This window comes from Lygodium microphyllum, chromosome 22 (genome assembly GCF_053477565.2).
Source record: "Lygodium microphyllum isolate KBCC chromosome 22, Lygodium_microphyllum_v1.1.10, whole genome shotgun sequence".
Classification (NCBI taxonomy): domain Eukaryota; kingdom Viridiplantae; phylum Streptophyta; class Polypodiopsida; order Schizaeales; family Lygodiaceae; genus Lygodium; species Lygodium microphyllum.
The window spans coordinates 1,374,583-1,398,107 of record NC_141156.1 but is presented as its reverse complement, the minus strand read 5'-3'; positions in this window follow the sequence as shown (position 1 = coordinate 1,398,107).

Below are 23,525 nucleotides of genomic sequence, written 5' to 3'. Positions count from 1 at the left end.
GCATCACTATTTGTATGGCAGCTGATTTAGAGTGAAAAGCAACCATAGAGTACTCAAGTACTTCTTGTCTCAGTCAAATCTGACTCCAAGCAAAGGAGATGGGTAGCCACCTTACAAAACTATGACTTTGACATCACCCACACTCGTGGGAAGGACAATGTAGTGGCTGATTCCCTGTCTAGAATGTGGGCATGTAAAGTCTCTACTATCATGGAATTACACAGTGATTAGATACATGAGTTCAGGAGGCTTACCTACTAGACGCTGATTTCAGCAATGCATTTCAAAAATTACAGCAAGGACAATGTGCGGAAAACTCTTCGTATTAGCTGAAAAATGGGCTTTTATGGTATAATGGCCGAATTGCCATCCCTCATACCTCCCCATTGAAGCATAAAATCATACAGGAGATGCATTCAGCCCCCATAGCTGGTCATTTGGGAGTCTTTAAGACCTATGTCAAAATTACTAAAAGCTTCTACTGAAAGGGCCTTTGGAAAGATGTGAAAAACTTTGTCTTAGGCTGCCTGCCTTGTCAACAAAACAAGGACAGCACCTTAAGACCAGCTGGTCTACTTCAGCCATTGCCTATGCTTGAAGGCAAGTGGACACACATCACTATGGACTTCATCACCGAACTACCGGTGACCAAGAAAGGTTGGGACAGCATTTAGGTAGTTGTGGACAGACTCACAAAGATAACCCATTTCATTCCCATGAAGACTCAGTATAATGCTTCTCAAGTAGCCAGCCAATTCATGGAATATATTTTCAAATTGCATGGCTTACCACGTCATTGTGCATGACCGAGATGCTAAGTTTATGAGTAACTTTTGGCGGGCAGTTTTCAGCTCTATGGACACTCAGTTAGCACCTTCTAGTTCTTACCATCCACAGACAGATGGTCAAACAGAAAGGGTCAACAAATGGCTGGAAACTTACTTGAGTCATTTTTGTCATGGTGTGCAGCATGCTTGGGACTCATGGTTGCACTTGGCTGAGTTTGCCTATAATAACTCCACACATGCTAGCATTGGAGTTTCACCTTTCGAGGCCTTGTATGGCTACAAGGTGCCCCTTCTTGTGGTGATCTTCAATGAAAAAATAAATCCACAAAGCAAGGAAGAATTGGAGAGAATGCATGCCTTACTTCAGTAGTGTAAAGCTAACTTGAAGAGAACCCAAGATCAAATGAAGCTTTATGCTGATGACAAAAGACGGGATGTGGAGTTCCAAGATGGGGATTTAGTGCTCTTGAAAGTGCCTAAGTCACGATATGCCTCCCTTAAAGATGGGTCTAGCAATAAGTTGGCACACAGGTTCTATGGACCATATCGGATTATCAATAGAGTGGGAGACTTGGCATATCGATTGGCATTACCCCCATCTACAAAGATCCATAATGTCTTCCATGTGAGTCAGTTGAAGCCCTTCATTGGGTCAGCCATGGACTTTGTTGAGGAACTCCCACCAATAGATGAAGAAGGCATCATTCAATACATACCCGAAAAAGTCATAGGACAAAGGGAAAAGAGGCTTCACTCTCACTTGATCATGCAATAATTGATTAAGTGGCAAGGTTTACCACTTGAGGAAGCTTCTTGGAGGCCATCTTTAGTTTTGGAAGAGTTCCCATACCTTTTAGAAGTAGATTTGGCTGAAATCTAGCTAACTATGGCCCTATTTTTCCCCAGACATACTGTAGATAGTACTCTGTTCTAAAGAAGTTTTTTTTTTTCTACACTACGGACAACAAGGCACACCATACATGGGCTGAAAGTACTTCTCGAGAGCTACGTTTTGATGTATAGCACACCCCGTTCGGAGTTTCCCATAGAAAGTTATGACAGATTTACTACAGTAGGGTCTTGTAGTAAACAACATGCTGTCCACTGTCTGTAGCCCGCATTTACTTTAGATATTTGGGTCAAAAACTCATGTTTATAACTCCCCAATAAGGCCCATGCATCATACATACCCCATGGCCCATCATACACAATAATACCTCTTCATTCATCAGTATACCCTTGTAATAATGCCACAGAGTAGTACTCTGATCGGCCCCTCCCAGTTACCACACGTTCCCAAATTGTTTTTAAGGGCAAAAACCTTCGGGTGGGGATGGAATGTAAGAGAGGGGGATTTAATAACGGGGAAATACTAGCTACACCGGTTGGTATATAAGGTGAGAGAGACTTAATTTTTCATTATCTGATAAATATACAAGTCTTCTTTCTCCTTCACCTTGCTCTCCAAGCTTTCATGTCTTCCTTCCCTCTCTTCTTGTCTTTCTCTCTCTATTTCTAGTCTTTCTCTCTCCTCGTAACTGTCTTTCTCTCTCTTCTGCTCTTCTTCTTCTTCTCTGTAGTCTTCTCTCTCCTCTTTCTCTCTCCCAGTTTCTCTCTTTGACAGAATAAATTTTTAGTTAATAGATTACATGAAATATTATCTAAGATAATTTATTCTAATATAAATATAAATATGTGTATATATAAGCAAACCTAGTTTCTTAATAAAATACCATACTAATTATTTTGCCTATGGTTTATTAATGATAAATTTGAATGTAGATACACACACCGGATACATATACATATATATATATATATATATATATATATATATATATATAGTAAATTTTATATATTTTTTAAAAAATTATACCCAGATACCTATTATTTAAATTATATTTATCGTAGAAAGTTCTTATATATATATATATATATTGTTGATACATTATTGCCTACTTGTTATTAAGCACTAATATTATTTTAGAATCTATTTGAAACTATAATTGTTTAACTAGCTTTTGCTAAATCTTTAAATAAAATACTAGATTTATATACTTACCTTAAATTCCTATTATTCTTGACATTTAATTAGTTCTATTTTAGCGTCACAATTACTAGTTAAATATATTGAAAATACCCTCATAAATTACCATTTTTTAAATCTCAAGGTACATTAGTTAGATTAATCTGACATTGACCCTAGTTTTGAACTGAATTAGACTACATTAGTTACTAATACTTGGATTCCGATTGATTTATTGTCTTGTACTGATGGCTTCCTATTTTAAGAGAAAAGATTGTATGACATTGTTCCCTTTACATCATTGATGTTGCACAAAACTCATTGTCCTGCATATCCACGTCATAGATTTTATAGACTTAAGCGACACCTCGGTAAAACAATATGATTTGTTAATGCCTTTATCCATTTCTTATCGTACATAGGAACATATTTTTAATAGATTACCTAACCACTTAAACTAACCATGATATGATTTGGACTATTGCAGATCGGTTTAGCAAACAAGTATATTTCATTCAATGCAAGAAACGTTAACTGCATATCAAGCTACTCAATTGTTTTTTAAAATTGTTTTCACGAACCATGGTTTGCCAAAAGTTATTATTTTTAATTGTGATTCTAGATTCTGCAATCATTTTTGGATTACTATGTTTGCTAATTTAGGAACAAAGATTGATTTTTCATTTGCATTTCATCCTGAAACAAATGGGCAAACAAAAGCTACTAACAATACAATTTTAGATCTTCTGTATGCATACACAATTTCAAAACCACAAACATGGGATATATATTTATATTTACTTCAATTTGCATACAATAACACACCACATATAGCTATACAGAAAGCACCATTTGAAATCATTTATGGATATAGATTGCCTACACCTGTTACATCATTGTTAAACAAAGTTCAACCTGCTGATGATATTGCTAACATGCATGCTATAATTTTTTATGAAGTTAAAGATATGATTGCGAAAGCCCAGCAATCATATACAAAAAAAGCTAATAAGAAAAAAAAAGCTACCAAGAAAAGAAAAGCTATGAGTTTCAAAGTTGATGATTATGTTTGGTTACGCATTGAAAAGAGAAGATTACAAAGTGTTGACAAACACCCTATTGTAAAGTTAGCTCCTAGATTTTATGGACCTTTCAAGATCATTCATAAAATCAATGATAATATATTTAAACTAGAATTTCCCCAACACTATTGGAAAATCCACAATACTTTTCATACCAGATTGTTACAACCTTTAAGAGGCCAACTACTTGTACACCCTATCTATGAAAATCCTTCTTTGTTAGAAGAAGAAATTGAAATCCTTGAACCTGAAACTATTCTAGATACTGACTTTATGACCACTAGAACTAGCCGTAGATATTCTAGATATTTGGTTAAGTTTAAAAATCATCCTATTGAAGAGGCCCAATGGATACACGCTCGAGACCTAAGTGCCTACCCCTCAGTGTTGGCTCCACATTGAGCTAATAGTAATTGAGGAAAATTGCTATCCCACCCTGGGGGTATGATGCCAGGAGGCATATTCCACGGTGGATTCCATGACGTTTTGCGGTGGATTATGTAAAATTATATTTATTGTCGGGGCTCATACACAAGGTGGATTCCTTGTACAAAAAGTCAATGGGGACGCATGTCCTTTTTAGGTGTCTCGTTAATTTGATGTGCAAGGGGATGATTCCATAGCGAGTGATTCTGAAAAATACATATTTAAGTTAATGGACGTTTATGAGTTTAGATTGCGCACTCGTAATAAATTAAGATTAGGATTGAGTTCTAACAAATTTATTTATTTTGTAGCTGAAGACTGCTAGGTATTTACTTTTTTCGATTTAATTTTATTATTTTTCTAACAATTGTGAATACTTCAGTTGATGTGTAGAGCAGGCAGCGGTGGTATTGGGAAGGGCGATAGCGTGTATTCAAGTTATTTAGAAGAAATTATCATTTTTGATGGGCGTGCATTTTAGGCATGGCACCAATATTTATTTTGACGTGCTTATTTGTTAAAGCACTTGACATATATTTATTATTTTGTATCCGCATGGGCACACGATTTAAATATTTGTTATTGGACATTGTATTTGGGCACAGCCTGACTCTTTGGGTGCCCAACTACTTTATTCTTTATTTCGACAAAAGTAAACACAAAAGCTAAAGCATGCTAATTGTAAATTTGGGCTATTTTGTGAGATTGGAGATGAATAATATATTAAATACATGCTTTGTGGAGCGCTGACACAAGGCATGGGGGGAGATTGTACCCAATTAGTCTTTTTTCTCATGTCATGCAAGTCTTCTCTCTTGTTTTTTGTGCAAAAGTAGAGTTCTTTTGTTCTTGGGGACCTTTCGGTGCTCGCTACGTATGCATACAACATTCGATCTATGCACCAAAAGGTTTCTCACAAATTGTAGAAGAAACGTTTGCACATGTTATTCATATTACCAGTATTTGGGTCTTGCTAGTTTTTGCTATTGAGTTTGATTTGAATGTTCACCATATGGATGTGAGAAATGCTTTTCTTAATGGTAATTTAAAGGGAGAGATATACATGGAGCAACCAAAGGGATTTGTACTCAAAGATAAGGAAAGTCTTGCTTTTAGACTTCTTGGTGCACTCTATGGTCTCAAATAATCTTTACGAGCTTGATATCAAAAGATTGATCTCTTCCTTACAAAACAAGGTTTTATCTCTCATTCTTTAGATCCTAACTTATATGTCAAGCACTATAATGATAGTTTTGTAATTCTTGCTCTATATGTGGATGATACCATACTTGTTTTTAACAAACTCAACTTTTTTGAACAAGTAAAGAAGGCTTTGTCTTCTGCATTAAATGACATGGTGTATCTAGGAGACATATACTCATGTTCAAATTCAATGCTATCGAGAAAAGGGTATTCTATTACAACGCCAAACAAATTTCATTGAAGATATTATTTAGAAGTTTGATTTGGGTTTCATATATCTTGGTACTACTCCTTCTCTTATGAGATTTACCAAAAACTCTCACTTTTTGCACAATGATGGTCAATTAGCATTACATCAACTTTATGCTAATCTTGTTCGATGTCTTCAATTTGTTGACTTAAATTCTCACCCTGATATTATTTTTGTTGCAAATTTTCCTAGACAACATCCTAGTTCTCCATGCCTTAAACATTGAACTCCAACTAAATGAGTTTTGAAGTATTTGAAAGGCACTAAAGATTTTGGGTTGGTTTATTAGCACCAACAAAACTCTCATTCTCTGCATTCACTTCAACTTCTAGATTATACAGATGTAGATTCAGCAAGCTCTCTGCGTTCTACAAGTGGGGAATTTTTTTCTTTATCAATGGTTGTCTTATTTCTTAGACTAGCAAGAAACAACATTGTGTTGTTGCTTCCACTACAGAGGTTGAATATGCAGTTGCATCTTTAGTAGCTTAAGAGTTAGTATGGCTTGGACAAGCTCTATCAGATATTGGCCATCATCCTCTCTCTAGCACATCACTTCAATGTGATAACCGAAGTGCTATTAGTCTTGCTAAAGACAATGTTGAACATAACATGTCTAAACATATTGCAATGCATTATCATTATGTTTGATATGAAGACCATGATCATGATTGAACATTGTCCAAGTGATTAAATGTCTACTCTTTTTCCACGGGGGATACAAAAGCTTAAACCATATGCATTTTAAAGTCTTCCCAATCGATGAGCTGAAGATTCTCTTGATTGATATAGTGCCACTATGTGTGGAAAAATCCTTCCAACTGGAGAGAACTAAAGATGATTTTCTGATCATCCATGCAAGGATAAATATTAAAGTAGGACGCTAATTTGGAGGTCCATTCTTCCAAGTATGATGGTGATGAGGACTGCCGATTGTACTTAGTAAGAAGGATCTTATCACAAAGATCATGAGGGCCTTACTGCCTATGGAATCCTTGCTATCTATACATACCATGGTGCTTAAAGGTGTGCATTTGTCCCATTCTACCCATTATAGCCATGTTGCCCATTATTGCCATTTTGTCCATTATTGCCATGCTATCCATTAATAGCATATTTTCCATGATGTGGCTAAGCCATATAATTTACATTAGGACTCCAAGGAATATTAGGGGAGCTTTTACTGATGGTGGGTGAGGGTCTCACTCAAAGGTTTGTTGTATGGATGATGGGGGAGCTCAACAAAGACTTGCCATTAACATGAGAGGGTTCACCCTTTATGGGTAAAAGGAGGAATACCCTTGGATGTAAGAATGCTTTGTGGACCATGTAGTAGTTCCAGTGGTGGAGTCCATCGAGACTCACACTTGGACTCATTCACATTTCTTTTGTGGTAGCAGTAGTTCATTGAGCTACAAGAGTGGTGAATTCCTCTAGGGCTTGGCACTTTGGTATGCTTGGCATGGGTTTACATTGAGTCTTAGAGTTTGAGAGGATCATTTTATCAATTGCTATATCAATTTTTGACATTATCTTGTGATGGTTGGCAACCATGTCATTATGCCTTTCCATGTGACAAAGCTCATGTCAACATAGAGTGTGCTTGAGCTAGCTTTAGGGATCCATATCGTGCACTTTCTCATGCATATCACCATGATAATCTTGTGTCAAGCTAGGTTCATCATTCATTGATGTCCTTGAATCCCTAATCTTGCTCTAGGCCTCTCCATGGGCCTTACTTTTGCCTTCCTAGCCATATTCGGGACCTAAAATGGGCCCAACATTGGCTCTAAGCACTAGCCGCCTCGCAGCCCCAGGAGCATCTAAGGGACACACTGTCCTAACCTCTATTATAAATTTCACATTTATTTTGGATTGTAATCCAATGTTTGAGCCTTCCCCATACTCCTCAGAGGAAGTTCCTACACATATATTAGTGTAAAACACCTTGTAAGTACAGACAGAAGGAGACACCCCTCAACTGAATGGCATGGCCCCACTGTAGCTCTTCTACACATTGGGGATTGACCCCTCGATGCGCCGCTAATACAAGTAGCACATACGTCACAAACTCCACTCTTATTTTGAAATGTTCTAGCAGATAAGATATTTCCTCACTTAACAGTTCCCTAAGGAAACTGATCGTCTAAACCTACAGCTTAGGCATCTCACACATACTCCACATAGGCCATATGTATAAGAAAACAATTGCAATGCATCTACAAATGACACCATGTGATATGCACAATGCAATTGTGAATGTCCATAGTGTTCAAACATTTTATGATTTATCAATCAACATTGTGAAGTGCAAAGACATTTCTTTTAATGATTTCATCCTATAGGTAATGCTGCATTGCTAAGGGTCAGCATCGAGCATCCTTGTGCTCTCGATCCTCTTAAACTTAAATTATAAATGTCTTATATTATATGCATAAGAAAATAGAATAAAATTTCAAATGTTATCAACAACTAGTCAACATCAAATCCCCTCTTACTCCCTATTGTTTAAGTTATGCATCATTAATAGCTATATTTTCTCATTATTTTTATTCATTTATTTAGATAAAAAATATGATATTTCTGATTTATGGATTGGGACTAAACACAATTATCACTAAGAACTTATTTCATAGTCATACCCCAAAATCATGACAAAACCCCTAAAATTTATCATTTTTTATGAAAACTGCATAAATGCGAGTTTAAAGTGTTTTGATATAAACTATTAAATGACTAAATTTTTTGGTTTTCTTTAAGATTTTTGATAGATTTCAATATTTTCAATCGAAGGAAATCATTTACAAATAGTTTTATCAAACATCTATCATGAAACAAATGAACCTGCCACTTACGCATAAAACCTAGTTTTGGAGATGTGCATTTAATGGTTGGGAGGTTGATGATGCTCATTCTTGGCCATTGACACTCTCTCACAGCTTGATATAAGATCTAATTTTCTCCACCACCAACATTCTACTAGAAACTTCTATCAAACCCCACCCCCTTCTCTCAAAGAATCATGTGTGTGAACAGGAAATAAGAGGAGAGAGAAATACTAAAAATAAGAATTTCCATTCCCTTCGTGAAAAGCAGCATGCTTGCATTAAAAAAAAAGCCCTCAAATAGTGGATCAGAGATATGCAATCAATTCTTCCTTAACCCTAGCATCGGAGAGGCACGATTCTTTTAAAAAAAAGGGACACAAAAAAATTTGTGCCCCCTTTCTCCTTACGATTAGTTTTTTTTGGTTTTCTTTCACTAATCAAGGTTAAGGTTTCAATTTTAAAATATCTAGTTCATCTCTGCAAAGCGAAGTGGATTTTCACTTTTGAAGGGGCAAATGAGCTTGGATTTGAGATCCGTCTAGCCGAATGGTTTCTGATGTCAAAATCCATAAAGATCGGACTCACGATGCATTTTCTAGCTCTCGGATCACTTGGTTGCTTTATAACGCGAAACCTTGCGGGGATTATATGGGGGGGTCAAACAGACTCCAATCGATGAATCGAGACTTGTGTTGGGTTTCTAGCATCAAACTCCCTCTAAGTAAACTATTGATCATCAATCCACGACTGTTTTATTTTGCATGAAAATTTGGTCTTTTACGGCCTTTTTGGCTCTTTTTAGATTTAAAAATGGTCTTTAAATTTTTCTCTCATTGGCGATCACAAGATAAGTCAACTCAACTTGTCGAATCCCATAAATTAATCTACAGAAACAATAACTAAAGAAAGTGCCATCACGCTGCCACAAAAAATATACTCAACAAAGCATAAGAATAGTTCTCACTCTACCCCCTGACAGAATCAAGGCATGAGAATCCACAATAGATAGACCCAACATAATCTGATAGAAATCTAGAGTAAGTCACTAACCAATTGTTCTAACATGGACTGGCTAAAAAACCTATCAAAGAGGTCATCCTAGTGGTGGTTTGAATTACCTGCCTAACTTAGGACGACTAGACCAAGATCTCGTACTAGGTGAGGACTCCTATAGTCTATCATCTTTTTTTTAAATAACACATTTTCTTTCCAAGGTTTCCATACTCAAGCATATAAAAAGAAGGGAGTTGAGCATAGAGTGACACAAGGAGAACAAGGCATTGGCGTCACACTAGTAGGGACTCCTAGGATAGATGCCTAGCAAGCAGGAAGGACAGGGTCACAAGGACTACCCTATATCATAGGTCTTTAATGCTTGACAATGTCTTAACAGAAGTTAGACGGCTACTCAAATCTCCCCTAGATATACCTAACCAAACCCAAGACTTTATGGCTTGTTTGGCGGTCCCCACAAATGAAAAGAAAATAAGCCCCACAAACTCAAAAAGGTGATGATACCACCTAGAATGGCCATACGAAGCTCCTTCATAACAATGGCTCCCTCATCGAACCTGTGTGATGCAAACATTAAAATAGAAAACCATTAAATGTACCTATAGGAAACAGACATATGGCCCTCTTGGCCTAAAGAGATATAACATTTCACAACCAACAAAATAGCCCTCTTGGCCTTATGAAGTAAAACATTAGAACTCAACAGAGAGGACCCTCTTGGCCTTATGCAATAAAACATTTTAATGTTATTCAGCATAGTGTACTATTAAAACAATCCCTTGGTCCTAACGTTACTCTACTAAAGCATAAAATCCACCAAGGATAAGGCTTCTTAGGCCCTACACTAAGTGTATCAAGTTATTGGCTAAACCCCTTGCATAAATAGCAAGGGGTATCCAACGAACATGATGATACACCATGATATGTGTCAATGATAGAGTAGAAAGGTGCTCACTTGCTACCTGAATCATGACCCAAACTAACCATTGGCGGCCAAAATATGGCGTGTCAGTAAGAAGACCCCAAAGTAATCGAGGGCTAATGTTAGGAGGTAATTGTAAGGGTTCCTCTAGACCACAATTGCAAAAGACATCTTCCATGAAAGCATAGTTAGCCAGGGAATCTGTAAAGAGATTGCCTTGTCAAGGAACTAATTGACAAGTCACAGTCTCAAAGATATGCAACATATCCAAGGCTGCACGATGGTACATCCATAAGATGGGAACCCTCACACTATAGGTCCCATTTAGATTATTGATTACTAACTGCGAGTCACCTTTAACCAATAATTGAGAGATACCACCACATTAGACTATATTCAACCCCATGATCAAGCCCTTGTATTCTGTCATATTATTAGCAAAAGAGGATCCTAAATAGACTCCCATCTTCATGACAACCCTACGTCGGGGATCTTTAATAACCACACCAATGCTCACGTGTTTAGCGGGCCCTTTGGAAGCTCCATCAAAGTATAGAGTATAAACCTAGGGTTAATTGATAGCCCACACCATAATAATCAACTCACTTTTACTTATGATAATCAAAATCAAGCCGAGAGAGAGGGTATATAACAAGAAAAATCCTTCCTTCCTCGCGCTGAACTCGATAGGAATGCTAGCTAGAAGTCATTAGCAATGGTAGCAGTAGACCTTAATTTCCCACGTAAAGGATCCATCTTGCCACTCAATAACCTGATACGCTTTGCTCCACCAGATCACTCGACCTTGGGTGGTAACGTTGCTCAAGGTACGGATGCTCCAGATAGAGAATGATGCGTACATCCGCTTATCTTGATACCTACTACACGTTAAGAACACCATATTGGGGAATATAGGAATTTTCCATGAGTTTGGGACACGTGGTCAAATCTTTGGATTTTTCATAACTTGAACATTATAACTCCAAATCGAGCGCTCTATAGCTCTATAGATTCCATTTTTCAAGTGCTTTCCAATGATAGGTCACATCATATGGTTTTGAGAAACTTATGGGCATGTTATCCGGGTGCCACCTTTTTAGTATTCAAAAAATGGGAATTTGGAGATTTCCAAACTTACTAATATTGTGTTTAAGGCTGAATCATGAAGGACTTGCACAGGCACCAAGCCCAACGTCAGCCCTTACACATAGTAAGGCTTCAACTTATTAAAGTTAACTTTAGTCTTAAACTCTAACCCCTGCAAATCTACTAGAAGGGCTGTAGAGCGATTCTTTCCTAAACATACAATCTTGTATGGTCCATCCCATTTGGGTTCTAATTTTCCTGCAAAGAGCTCCCGATGAGCATCATAATACAACACTAATTAACCTTTTAGAAATTTGTACTTCTTAGCTGGAAGATCATGAAGGGCTTTCATTCTTCTCTTCCCTACTTCTTGATGTAGTAAAGCCTGCAACCGAATCTCATTAAGATATGCCAAAGAAGTATACTATTCTTGTAATACTTCTCCCTCTCCCAATGAATGATTGAGGGAAAAATGCATAGTGGGAAGCTCTATTTCTAATGACAAAACGCATTGCTCCCTATACACTAGCTTGAATGGGGTGTTTCTTGTGGCTCTATTGAATGTCATGTTGTAAGCCCAAATTGCCACATATAATTTCTTATCCCAGTCCTGCTTGCTTTCCGATACTATCTTCCAACTAGTTGTTTATTTGTACTCTCAACTTGACAGTTTACTTGAGGATTATATCAAATAGTATTGTTGTGCTTAATCTTCAAAGCTTCAGTCAAGGCTACTATAACCTTGTTCAATAAGTATGGCCCTCAATCAAACATAATCTCTTTCGGTGGACCGAAATGGCAAAAATTTTTCTCCATAATGAAACTAACCGCCTCCTTAGCATTATCCTTCATCGTTGCTCGAGCTTAAAACCACTTTGTAAAGTAGTCTGTTGCTAAAATGATATATTTCTTTTGTGTAGTTAATGAAGGATATATTGGTCCCACAAAATCAATATCCTATTTTTCAAAGGGTAATGTAACCAAATTGGGATTTAGAGATAGCCTACAATTTTCGCTTGCATTGTGTCTTTGATAGACATCACAACACTTAACATAACTGAAAGCATCTTGGAAAATTGACAACCACCAATATCTAGTACTCACACGGAGAGCTTTTTGGGTAGTAAGCCAGCTAGTAAAATGTTCCCCACATGCTGAATCATAACACTCCTCAAGAATAAATGATACCTTATCAATGTGTACTACACAATGGCGATAGATATCATCTACTACTCTTTGATACAAAATACCCACTATAATTGAAAAGTATATTGCTTGTTTTTTTATATTTCTCTTTTTAGAATTCAATAAAAGAGCCCTGAATCCTAATGTAGATAAATAATGCCTTATAGCTACATACTAGGAAGGGATGGAAGCTATATCGATTTTAAATAGACATTCAATATCACTTCCCTCAACCATAATTCCTTTTGGCTTCTCGAAATCCACAAGACATTCGACAATATCCTATAGCTTCAGTGGCTTACTCCTAATCTCATAATCAAACTCCTGCAAAGTGATTAACCACTATGTTAAATGATCATGTGGCTGCAACTTGTTCAATAAAAATTTGAGTCCTTCTACCTTTGTGAAGAATACTACCTTCTCATAGAGAATATAATGCCTAAATTTCTTCATTGCAAAGACCATTCCAAGGCATAATTTCTCCATGTATATATAGTTAGCTTCATATATCCCCTATTTCCTACTAGCAAAGACAATTGGGTGATACCATTTCTCCTCCCAAATTTGAGCTCAACAGTGGTGGATGATACTATGTATGTGTGACAGCTAAAAATATATAGAAAACTTCATCTCTTTTGGATGCTTTTAGGATTGGATTCCTACTTCACATCCTCAAAGGATACTTGGCAGGCTTCATTCCACTCAAATAGATAGTTAAAAGATAGAAGGTTTGTCAATGGCAATGCTCTTTCTACTAGTGCACTGATAAATCTTTGATAATATTTCACTAATGAGACAAAAAGCTGTGCACCTCCTTTGGAGTACACAGTGGGCTCATAGAGATGATAACCTTTATCTTTTGAAGGTGAGTCGCAATACCAGCTAAAATAGCCACATGGCCTAGTAACAACCCATAGGGCACTCCAAATACACACTTTCTAGGGTTAAGAGCAATGGAAAACTCTCTACAATGCTCAAAACATTTCCTCTGAATAATCAATTGATGCTCCCTTGTGGTGGTTGCCCCTAAATCATCAATAAAGACTTTTAACTCCACTAGGGAGATATCACCAAAGGTCTTATAAGATGTTTGTTGCCAAGACCCAGGCGCAGTGCATAGACCAAAGGCCATCACATGATACACAAAGGTACTGAAGATAGTAATAAATGTTATTTTCAATTTGTCTTGCTCCATAATAACCATCTGGTTATATCCAGCAAAGCAATCCATAGACAAATAGATTTCCCTACTTGCTAACTGATCCAAAATCTAATCAATGAATGGGAATGTGTAGTAATCCTTAACGGTCAGCTTATTAAGCTTTCTGAAATCTACGCAAAGTCAAATAACACAATATTAGTGAGTTTGGGAATCTCCCAATTCCCATTTTTTGAATTCTAAAAAGGTGGCACTGGATAAAATGCCCATAAGTTTCTCAAAACCATATGATGTGACCTATCATTGGATAACGCTTGAAAAATGGATTCTATTGAGCTATAGAGCGCTTAATTTGGAGTTATAATGTTCAAGTTATGACAAATCCAAAGATTTGACCACATGTCCCAAACTAATGGGAAATTTCCATATTCCCCAATATGGTGTTGAATCTGATTTTCTTCTTCTTGCTAATAACAATTGGTGAACACCATTCTGTGTGTTGAACTGTAAATATTAGGCCAACCTTTCGTAGCTTTGTCAACTCTTTGAATAGCCCATTCCTTAATTCGAAAGGCATAGGCCTCACTTTTTGTCACATGGGGTGGCTACCTTACTTCAAAGGAATTGTATGAACAACTAGGATGGGAGGAATGCCTCTCATCTTGTCATAACTCCAAGCAAAGATATCGTGGGATTCTTGAATCAAGGACACATAGTTCTTACTTTCTTTCGAACTGAGCATGGATCCTAATTTAATTGGCCATGAATCATTCATCGTACCAAGGTGAAGCTCAACTACATATGCTTCCCTTATCCTCTCATGAGTCTCTATTCGCTCATTCAAAGTCACTTGGTAGATAACCTCTATAGTGGACCCCTCATTGGATTCGTCACTTGATGACGTCTTACTAGAAGATGGAGCATCTAGCGTATCAAACTCTGATAAAGATAAAGAAACTCTCTCACTCTGAGCAAGTTTAGGATAAGCATCTACTACTACATGTCTAGTACTTCAACCAAAGATCAATCACCCAATGAGTAAATCAACCTTGCAATTTGCTTGTACGATCCACATCTTGCCTAACAATACTTAATAGCTAGGTTGCCCTGCAAAGCTAATGACCCTAGAGTCCAGAATGCATTCCACATTGGCAATGGTCACATGGACTTTAGTAATGCAACCTTCGATTGTCTTAGAAGAATGTCATCAACCATTCAGAGGATCATGGAGGAATCTTTTTTTATTTCTAATCCCAGTCTCTCCATCAATCCCGAACTCATAATGTTGACAAAGGATCATGTGTCCACAATATCATGGTCCACTAATATTCCATCAACATATGTTGCTATCCTCGAATAATGCTTTTTAGTATGCTCAAACCAATCATTCCTTATTCGTGCTATTCCCAAGGGTTCAACGATATACCTAGTGTATAGAATCCTCTTAAATTTCTTACACATTTATGGAGACAACTTAATCATCAACTATAGAACATTTACATTTGGCTTAACTTCGCAAAGAGAACTCACTAAATCAAATGATTCATGATAGCTCACAAGAGCTCGCTTTTCTTGCTAGACCATTCTCTCCTTTGGTCTTTGAACCGGCTTTGGTGATTCTTTCTTGACTTTTACCTTCTTCTTTGGCAACTTCTTATTCTTATCGGGGTCGAATACCACCTATAGCCTTGAGAGGTCTACCTTTCATATTGGGATTAAGAACTTACTTCCCCTTATCACCTTGCTTGGGGTTTCCCTCGACAGGTTTTGTCTTGGTTTTGTCGACCTCTTTACCCTTTTGACATCTCATAATAACCCGTAGATTAGAAGCTTCAGTGCCATTGAAGCAAACAACTTCTATATGGCTAACTCCATTGCCACTAGGTGGGTCTTCTACCATAGCTTTTCCTCTTTGTAATATTTGTTTCGGTCCTTCATCTTGCTAGAGATTATTCCCTTGCGCTCAATGATTAACTAGACTTGGCTATTTACTTCCTTGCTAGAGAGAGCTAATCTTACTCCAGTAGGTACTAGCTACATGGCCAAACTTCCCACATATGTCACATTTAACATTTGGACAATTCGAAGGGAAATGTTGGCTACCACACCACTTACAGTTGAATCTCGAGGGAAAACCCTCTTTAGAGCATCGACTCCCTATTACATTCTACTACTTCTTGCGGAAATTAACATCAATGACTATTTTTCTATATTGTTCACTAATCATATTAATATAGTGCTTTATCATATTCTTAACTTTTCCAAGAACATTGGGGGCACTTAACTCATAGCTGCAATCACCTACCTATCATTCTATTGGCCTAACCAATTGATTAGGGATTTGTTTTTTATTCCCTCAAATAACATCATAATTTATCATTGGGATTCCAACAATTGGTGGAGCCATTTGACTAGTCATAGGCATGGTCATACTAGGAGGAATCGACAACATGGGTATATTTGGGATTATGCTTCCTCTCCCATTAGGAGGACTCATGGGCATCCCTTGACCTCCATTCGTTAGCACTAAAGCATTTACAAACCCTAAAGTTGGATTCCAATTTGATGTGGAGGCATAAGCCGCTTGTAATCGCAATTCTACCTCTTTTTCTCATGTAATAGACGTACCAATGTAAGTGAGAGCAACACTGCTCAACTATACTTGAATGTTAAAGTCTAGCCCATTAAAAAAGTATTGCAACTGCGGAGTAGCTAGAATAGGAATATAGTGTTGCAACTTACGGAATACCTCCTTCACTTTCTTGGCATACACAGACATTCTCGTGAGGTTCTTGACGTATAACATTGAAGACACGTTGTCGGAGGGGTTTTTGTCGAAAGGTTCGAATCCACCGGGGATCAGAAGTAGAAGGAAGTAGAGATAGAAGATGGAAGAGAAGATAGAGAATACCCAAGTGGTAAACACTAAAAAGACAAAGCACAATGAATTGAATCAATAAGTATTAAAAGAACTTGGAATCTTCGCACTACTCAGAAGCAATCTCCATGCATTAGATCTCTTGGAGCTTCTTCATAGAACAAAACATGCATAAAATTTACAGCTCCTTCTCTGCTACTCGAAACCCAAATCTGATGGCTCCGTTGGCTCCAAAAGGGGGGTAAAACTGTAGGACATCTACTCACAGATCTCCCACATCACTCCTTCTTCTTTCCGTTCAATCTGCAGTTTTCAGCCTGTTTACAGCGATCGCGACACGCGCAATTATGTCCATCTGTCCCTCTTATGAAAAACCCATAATTGGCTGAAAAAGCAACTAGCTTTTTGCATGCCATCCTAATCTAGAAGCTTTTTTCTAAAAATTTTGGATTTTTACAGTAAATAATATAAAACATAGGCTAAAATTATCTAAAAATCTAGTATTTTTGAATAATCCATGCAACTCACACTAGTACTAATGGCTCACATCACATTGACTTTCTAGATCAATCAAGAAGTTGGATGATGATGCATTCCATACTTTTTCACACTATACCCTCATAACATCACGAACCGTTTCTTATTATGTATCCTTGCTGCCCTTAACTTTGCAGTTGCTGCCTCTATGTCTTTTGACTTTCTTTCCAACTGTCTAATGCGTAAGGCCAATAACTTCTCTCGATTCAACTCCTCCTCCCAAGGTAACACACTCCATGTGACTGTCATCTTTTCTATGGACATGATAGGTTTTTGACCAGACATCAATTCTGCAGGTATATATCCTATAACAGCACTATGAGTTGTTTTGTCGGCCCATAAAGCATAAGGGAGAAATCGTGGCCACTCTTTTACCTTCTCTCCACATGCTTTTGCCAATGCCTTGACAATAGGTGGGTGACCTCTTTCACTTTTTCCATTTCCTTTAGGGTTATAAGCTGAAGTTAAAGCAAGCTTTATCCCCAACCGTGCAAAGAAATCATGAGCTTCATCTGCATCCAACTCACCCCTATCTGTTGTAATTTTTCCCACACAGCCATACCAACAAAAGATATCTTCTAAAAGAAAAGTACACACATCATTTGTTGTCTTAGTACATAAATCTTTCCCTTCCACTTGATTAGTCAAGTCTTCATGAGCAAGCACAAGATACCTCGTTTGCCAAAGACCTGTAGGCATTGTGACCAAATCCACCATCCACTTAAAATGAAGAGACAATGGATATGTGGGTTACAATCCATCCTGATGTCTCATAGATGAATACATTTGACATGTCGTACATGTTTCCACAAAGTGAGCAACATCCTTATACATAGCTTGCCATCAATATCTTTCTTTGATCTCTATAAAAGCCCTAAACACCTCTATGACTAGCCCACAAGCTTTCATGAAATTCTTGCATTACTTTTACTTCTGAAGCTTTGTCACCCAAAACTCGCAATGGCATACCTTGTTTCTTTTTACCATGTTTTCGTAAGTATCAATCTTTTAAAAAAACCCCATACATTTTCCTCTTGATTTTCTTAAACTCCTCATCTGACCATTCATCTCTCTTTGTTAATGTACTGAGGTATTGACCAATTCTCAGGCACTCTCTTGCATATTTGTCTTCCAGAAACACTTCTACACAAGATACAAAACATCTAAAGTGTCTTCTCTTTGTTGTTCAAGCTTCTGTTAATGTTGTAGCAACACCTTGCATTGCTAAATTCACTCTTGCAACATCATTTTCAGCCATAAGAAAGTCATCTTCTTCCTCCTCATCCATCATCCCATCTTCATTCTCATAACATACTCGAGATAACATATCTGCCCTGGGTTATCTCTTCTTGCAATATGCTGAAATTTAGGATTCAAAGATTTGATGTATGCAATCCACCGGAGCATAGCAATGTCTGAAGTAGCACAACTAGTAATCATACCCAATACTGGCAAACAATCGGTCTCAAAGACTACATGAGCACCCATAAAATACTCCTTATCACATCTAAGGGCTGTCAAAATTCCCCATAATTCTCTTTTAACCTGTGGATATCTTCTTTGTCATTGAGTCAATACTTTAGCACCAAAGCGAATTGCATATCTTTGTCCTTCCTCATCATCTTTCCCAATTGCCCATCCAATCCCAATTGGTCTTGTACCAACAGTAATAATGATAGGCTTTCCATGTGAATAGTCAGCCTTTCTCAATGTAGGAGAAAATTTTAAGAGTTGCTTCAATTTCTTCATTGCTTTTTCATGTTTGCTTTCCCAATGAAATTTTTGACCTTTCCTTAGAAGCTGATAAAGAGCATCGGCTACATGTGCGAAGTGAGGAATCCATATTAAATAGAACACACATGCACCCAAGAATCTACGCACTTCTGATACATTCGTGCATACATCTTGCATTCTATCAATCCCATCTATTTTTGCTGGTGTGACGGCCTTCGCCCATAAGGCCCACACATATACCCAGCAATCAAAACCTCTTCAACTCCAAAGACATACTTTTTTCCAGAAAGAGTTAAATGCACCTCTTCTAGACGTGTCAAAATCCTCTCACAATCCACAATATGGTCTGCAACAAACTGTCTGCATCCATGAGCGTCCATCTCTTCATTATTTTCATCCATAGCACACCCTTTGATTGGAACATCATCCAAGAAGGGCATAGTCAATTGTGGTATAAAATCCCTAAGTACCCTATTCATAGCATTTGTCATGTGTGCCACTAAGTTTGTTGCACCTTGTGGGAGAGTACACATCCGTACTAACCCCAAAGGAGTCTTCATGGTTGTGATATGCCTGCTTTCAATTGCAAGCTGAAACTAATCATAACCCGAGTAAAGATCACTCAAAGAATAGATCACTCTGCCTGCAAAAGCCTCTACAAATTCATCAACCATAGGACCTGCACCCACATTTCTTATGGTCACTTTATTGACCATTTGCATGTCTTGAATAAATCTCAAAGCCCCATTATTTTTTGGCACAGTAAACCAATGATTTGAGTACGGGGCTGAAGAAGGCTCCAAGATCTTCATGCAAATCTTTTCATTTAGCAAATCCATCAACTTTGGCAAGTAAGCTTTAGGCATTGGAATAGGCCTCAAGTTCCATGGTACATGTGGCACAGTAAATGACCATAGGAGAGACAACATTTGGATCCACACAACCTATTTCACTTGGCTGAAATGTAAATGCCTTCCCATGTCTAGCCAACATCTGCATAAAACAGTCTCTCTGAGCAAGCAAAATAAACTCTTCTGCACCAACTTTCAATTCCTCTAATATTTCAAATGTAAACTGATGACCTATATCTTTAGGATCCCGTAAGCTTGGCTCCCTTGACACTTTTTCATACATACCCTCACTCTCTGGTGGAAGTGGAAAAGCAATTGGTTTTCCTTTTTGTCAACTCTCTTATACTTTGGCTCCACAAGTGCTTCAGCCCATTGTAATCCTTCTTCCTGAGCAAACAATGCTATAACATCATACATATCCAACAAACATACTGAGAACACTCTGTTTTCAACCTCATTTTATACATGTATAGTTGCTGAAATTTCAGCCATAGTGTCAGTAATATTCAGCCCATAATAGATGCCTAAAATGCCATCATTTTCAGCTAACAAACCCAATGCTCTCAGTTTCTTAGTAGCCCATTTCATAGATATGCGTTCAGCCCTACACATAGCTTCCATAGGCTTAAACCAACATGAACTATTTGCTATAAACTAAGAATTAGCAATAGTAAATACATGCTTCATTTCATCAAGAGGCGTGTACACCCACTGAACAACACTATTGTAACCTTGCATTACAGCAGTGCTTAATGAAAATATAGGTCTTTGAATTCCCTTGCATTTGGAACCAAAGGAGACTCTCAAAGCGTATCCCAGTTTCTAGGATGATTAACACAAACAGGAAGAAATTGGACTACTTTTCTCCCATCCTTGCTTTTGACTCTTGCATAAGCAGAACCATCATCAAGCACCTTTGTTTCCATACGCACACCTATAATATAGGGCTGTCCCAAAATCACTGCATTTGAGGAATTATCTTGCACAAAGAAGTGTTTCTTTTCCTATACATCACCAATCGTCACTTTTACATTAGGACATGCAGCATAGAGCTCCCCTGAAGAATTATTTGCAGCCCTCATTCTCTAACCATGATCAGTGTCTACAAGCCATGCACCATTTTCATACAATCCTCACTCAATGACATTTATCTCAGACCCATGGTCAAGTAAAGCAACACAAGGAGTTTCACATTTCCCTATTTTCATTACCGTTTTAGTGGTAGCTCTAGCCCAATGATTTCTTATGTAGTGACTTCGAGGAATAAATCCTAGAGTCTCTTCTCCATATTGTTGCATTTTCCTTACTCCACTATGCATATTGCTACAAGACAATGCATTTTCAACCACTTTCTTTTCTTTTCCACATGTTGTCCATTGATTAGTAGCATCCTGCATAGACAATCCTGTGCTTACTTCATGCTCATATTCAACGCAAATACCCAACAAACCAGCTTCCTCTTCAAATTGCAGCAATGCACTAGTGGTATCACCAAGAAACTGACGCTTCCTTTTAATTATGTCAATGATCTCATCATGAAATTCTCGCTTGGCAATGCCAAGAACCTCTCCCAAGGTAAATTCCACCCGACTGTTTAAGATCTATTCTTCAAGAACCTTCTTAAGATCTGTGGCTGTCTCAATGTCAGATTGCAACTTATATCCTGGCTGCTTGCCCTTCTTTTTGCCCTCTTGTTTTTTATACAGTTTTTTCTCCTGACTAACCTCTTCCATAACATGCTCGGGAGGTGGCTGATTTGCAGCTTTAGGCTGATCCACACTCCTTCTTGTCATTCTTTTAGATGTCCCTGCAATATCTTCATCTCTTTTTCATTTTTCTTCCACAAGTACATCCGTGTTTTGTACCTTTGCTAAATATGCATACACTGAATATGCATTTACTAGTGATTCCCAACCTGTTATGCCACGAATGTCTTGCCCTACATGAGACATTTGTACCTTTGCTAAATATGCATACACTGAATATGCATTTACCAGTGATTCCCAACCAGTTATGCCACGAATGTCTTGCCCTACATGAGACATCTCACTATTAGTGACCTTTCTCTTTTCAGTTGCATGTAAAGCATGTGTCCATATTTCAACCTTCAGACCACAACCATCACTTGGCCATGCATTCTATCCAACTGTAGACCAAAACTAGAAGCATGTACCGCCGCATAAGCAGTTCGGACAGCCAAGTCTTCCAACAACTTCTACATACCTCCCTTTCCAAAATTCAAAGCAAGAGGCAATCCCGTTTCTTGTGCATGGATCTTGCCATCTTTCCAAAAGATAAGCTGTTCTGCCAAGGCCTCTTGATAGGCAGCACAATCCTTTCTCTCGTGCTGCAAATTGCCAGACTACATACATCTTTTTCTAGGCTTAGGGGCTGCTACCCGTTTCCTTTCCTCTTGCCCTTTTTTGTCCAATTTTGCAACCTTCAATTGAAGATCCCGCATGCCTTTGACCGATTCATCTAAGACATATTCCCTAACAGAGGGAACAATAGCAGGTACAGCCATAGGGTTAGCCACAGAAGTAGGTGGCTTACTAGATACATCAACCGTCTTGCCCGTAACAGTTGACAAGCTAGCGACATGCAATCTTTCTCTTCTTCTATGTTTCTTCACAAGTGTAGTAATAGCTTCCTTGACATCTCTCCACTCTATTTTCAAACCTGTCTCTGTAGTCTGATCCTCAAGCAAATAATCAAGCTTCTCTTGAAGCTTAGGATTAGATGCTTGTAGAAACAATTCAATTTTCTGACATACAAGAGCTTGTTGTTCTACAAGATCCAACTGCTTAAATCGACTTTCAAATTCTCTTAACAATTCCGTAGCCACAAGACCCTTATTGGGTTGTGAAACCCACTCTTGAAAAGTCTTGTGCGTAATCAAACTGGTGTCCTTAATGTAAATTTCTTCCCTGAGTGTCTTCTTGAAGGCTACCCAGTCTACATTGTGCAAGTATAATTTTAGTAATCCATGCTTTCGGTTCATGAACAGTAACACATACAAAATACCGGCTCCATACAGATTGAGCCACCCCAAAGAATTCCATCTTCTGAGCATAGGTATATACATATGCAGATACATTCCTGCCATTGAATAACTTCACCTCATGCTCAATTGCTTGCAAAGCATTCATCACAACACTTTCTGTTTGAGCTGAAGCTTGCATCACCTATTGTTGTTGTTGTACCTGCATAAGCATATTCATATTTTGCACCAACTGTTGTAAAACATCATTGGAGAATGTATTCGAAGCTTCTCCCATCTTGTCTTTCCTTCTTCTGATGACCTTTCATGTCGGGTTCACCAATGTCGGAGGGTTTTTGTTCGAAAATGCCAAATAGTTATCAATAAATATCTAAATCTCTTTGTAACCTCTTACACAAAAATCAAAGGTATGTAAGGGGAACTTAAGGAAGATGCAAAGCCAATCAAAAAATAAAGCCCTTGAATTTAGAACAAATATTTGTTTTGAAAGAAGAGATCAAAAAAATATTGCAATCAATATTTATTTATCCTATTGAGTATTTTGAATAGGAAACC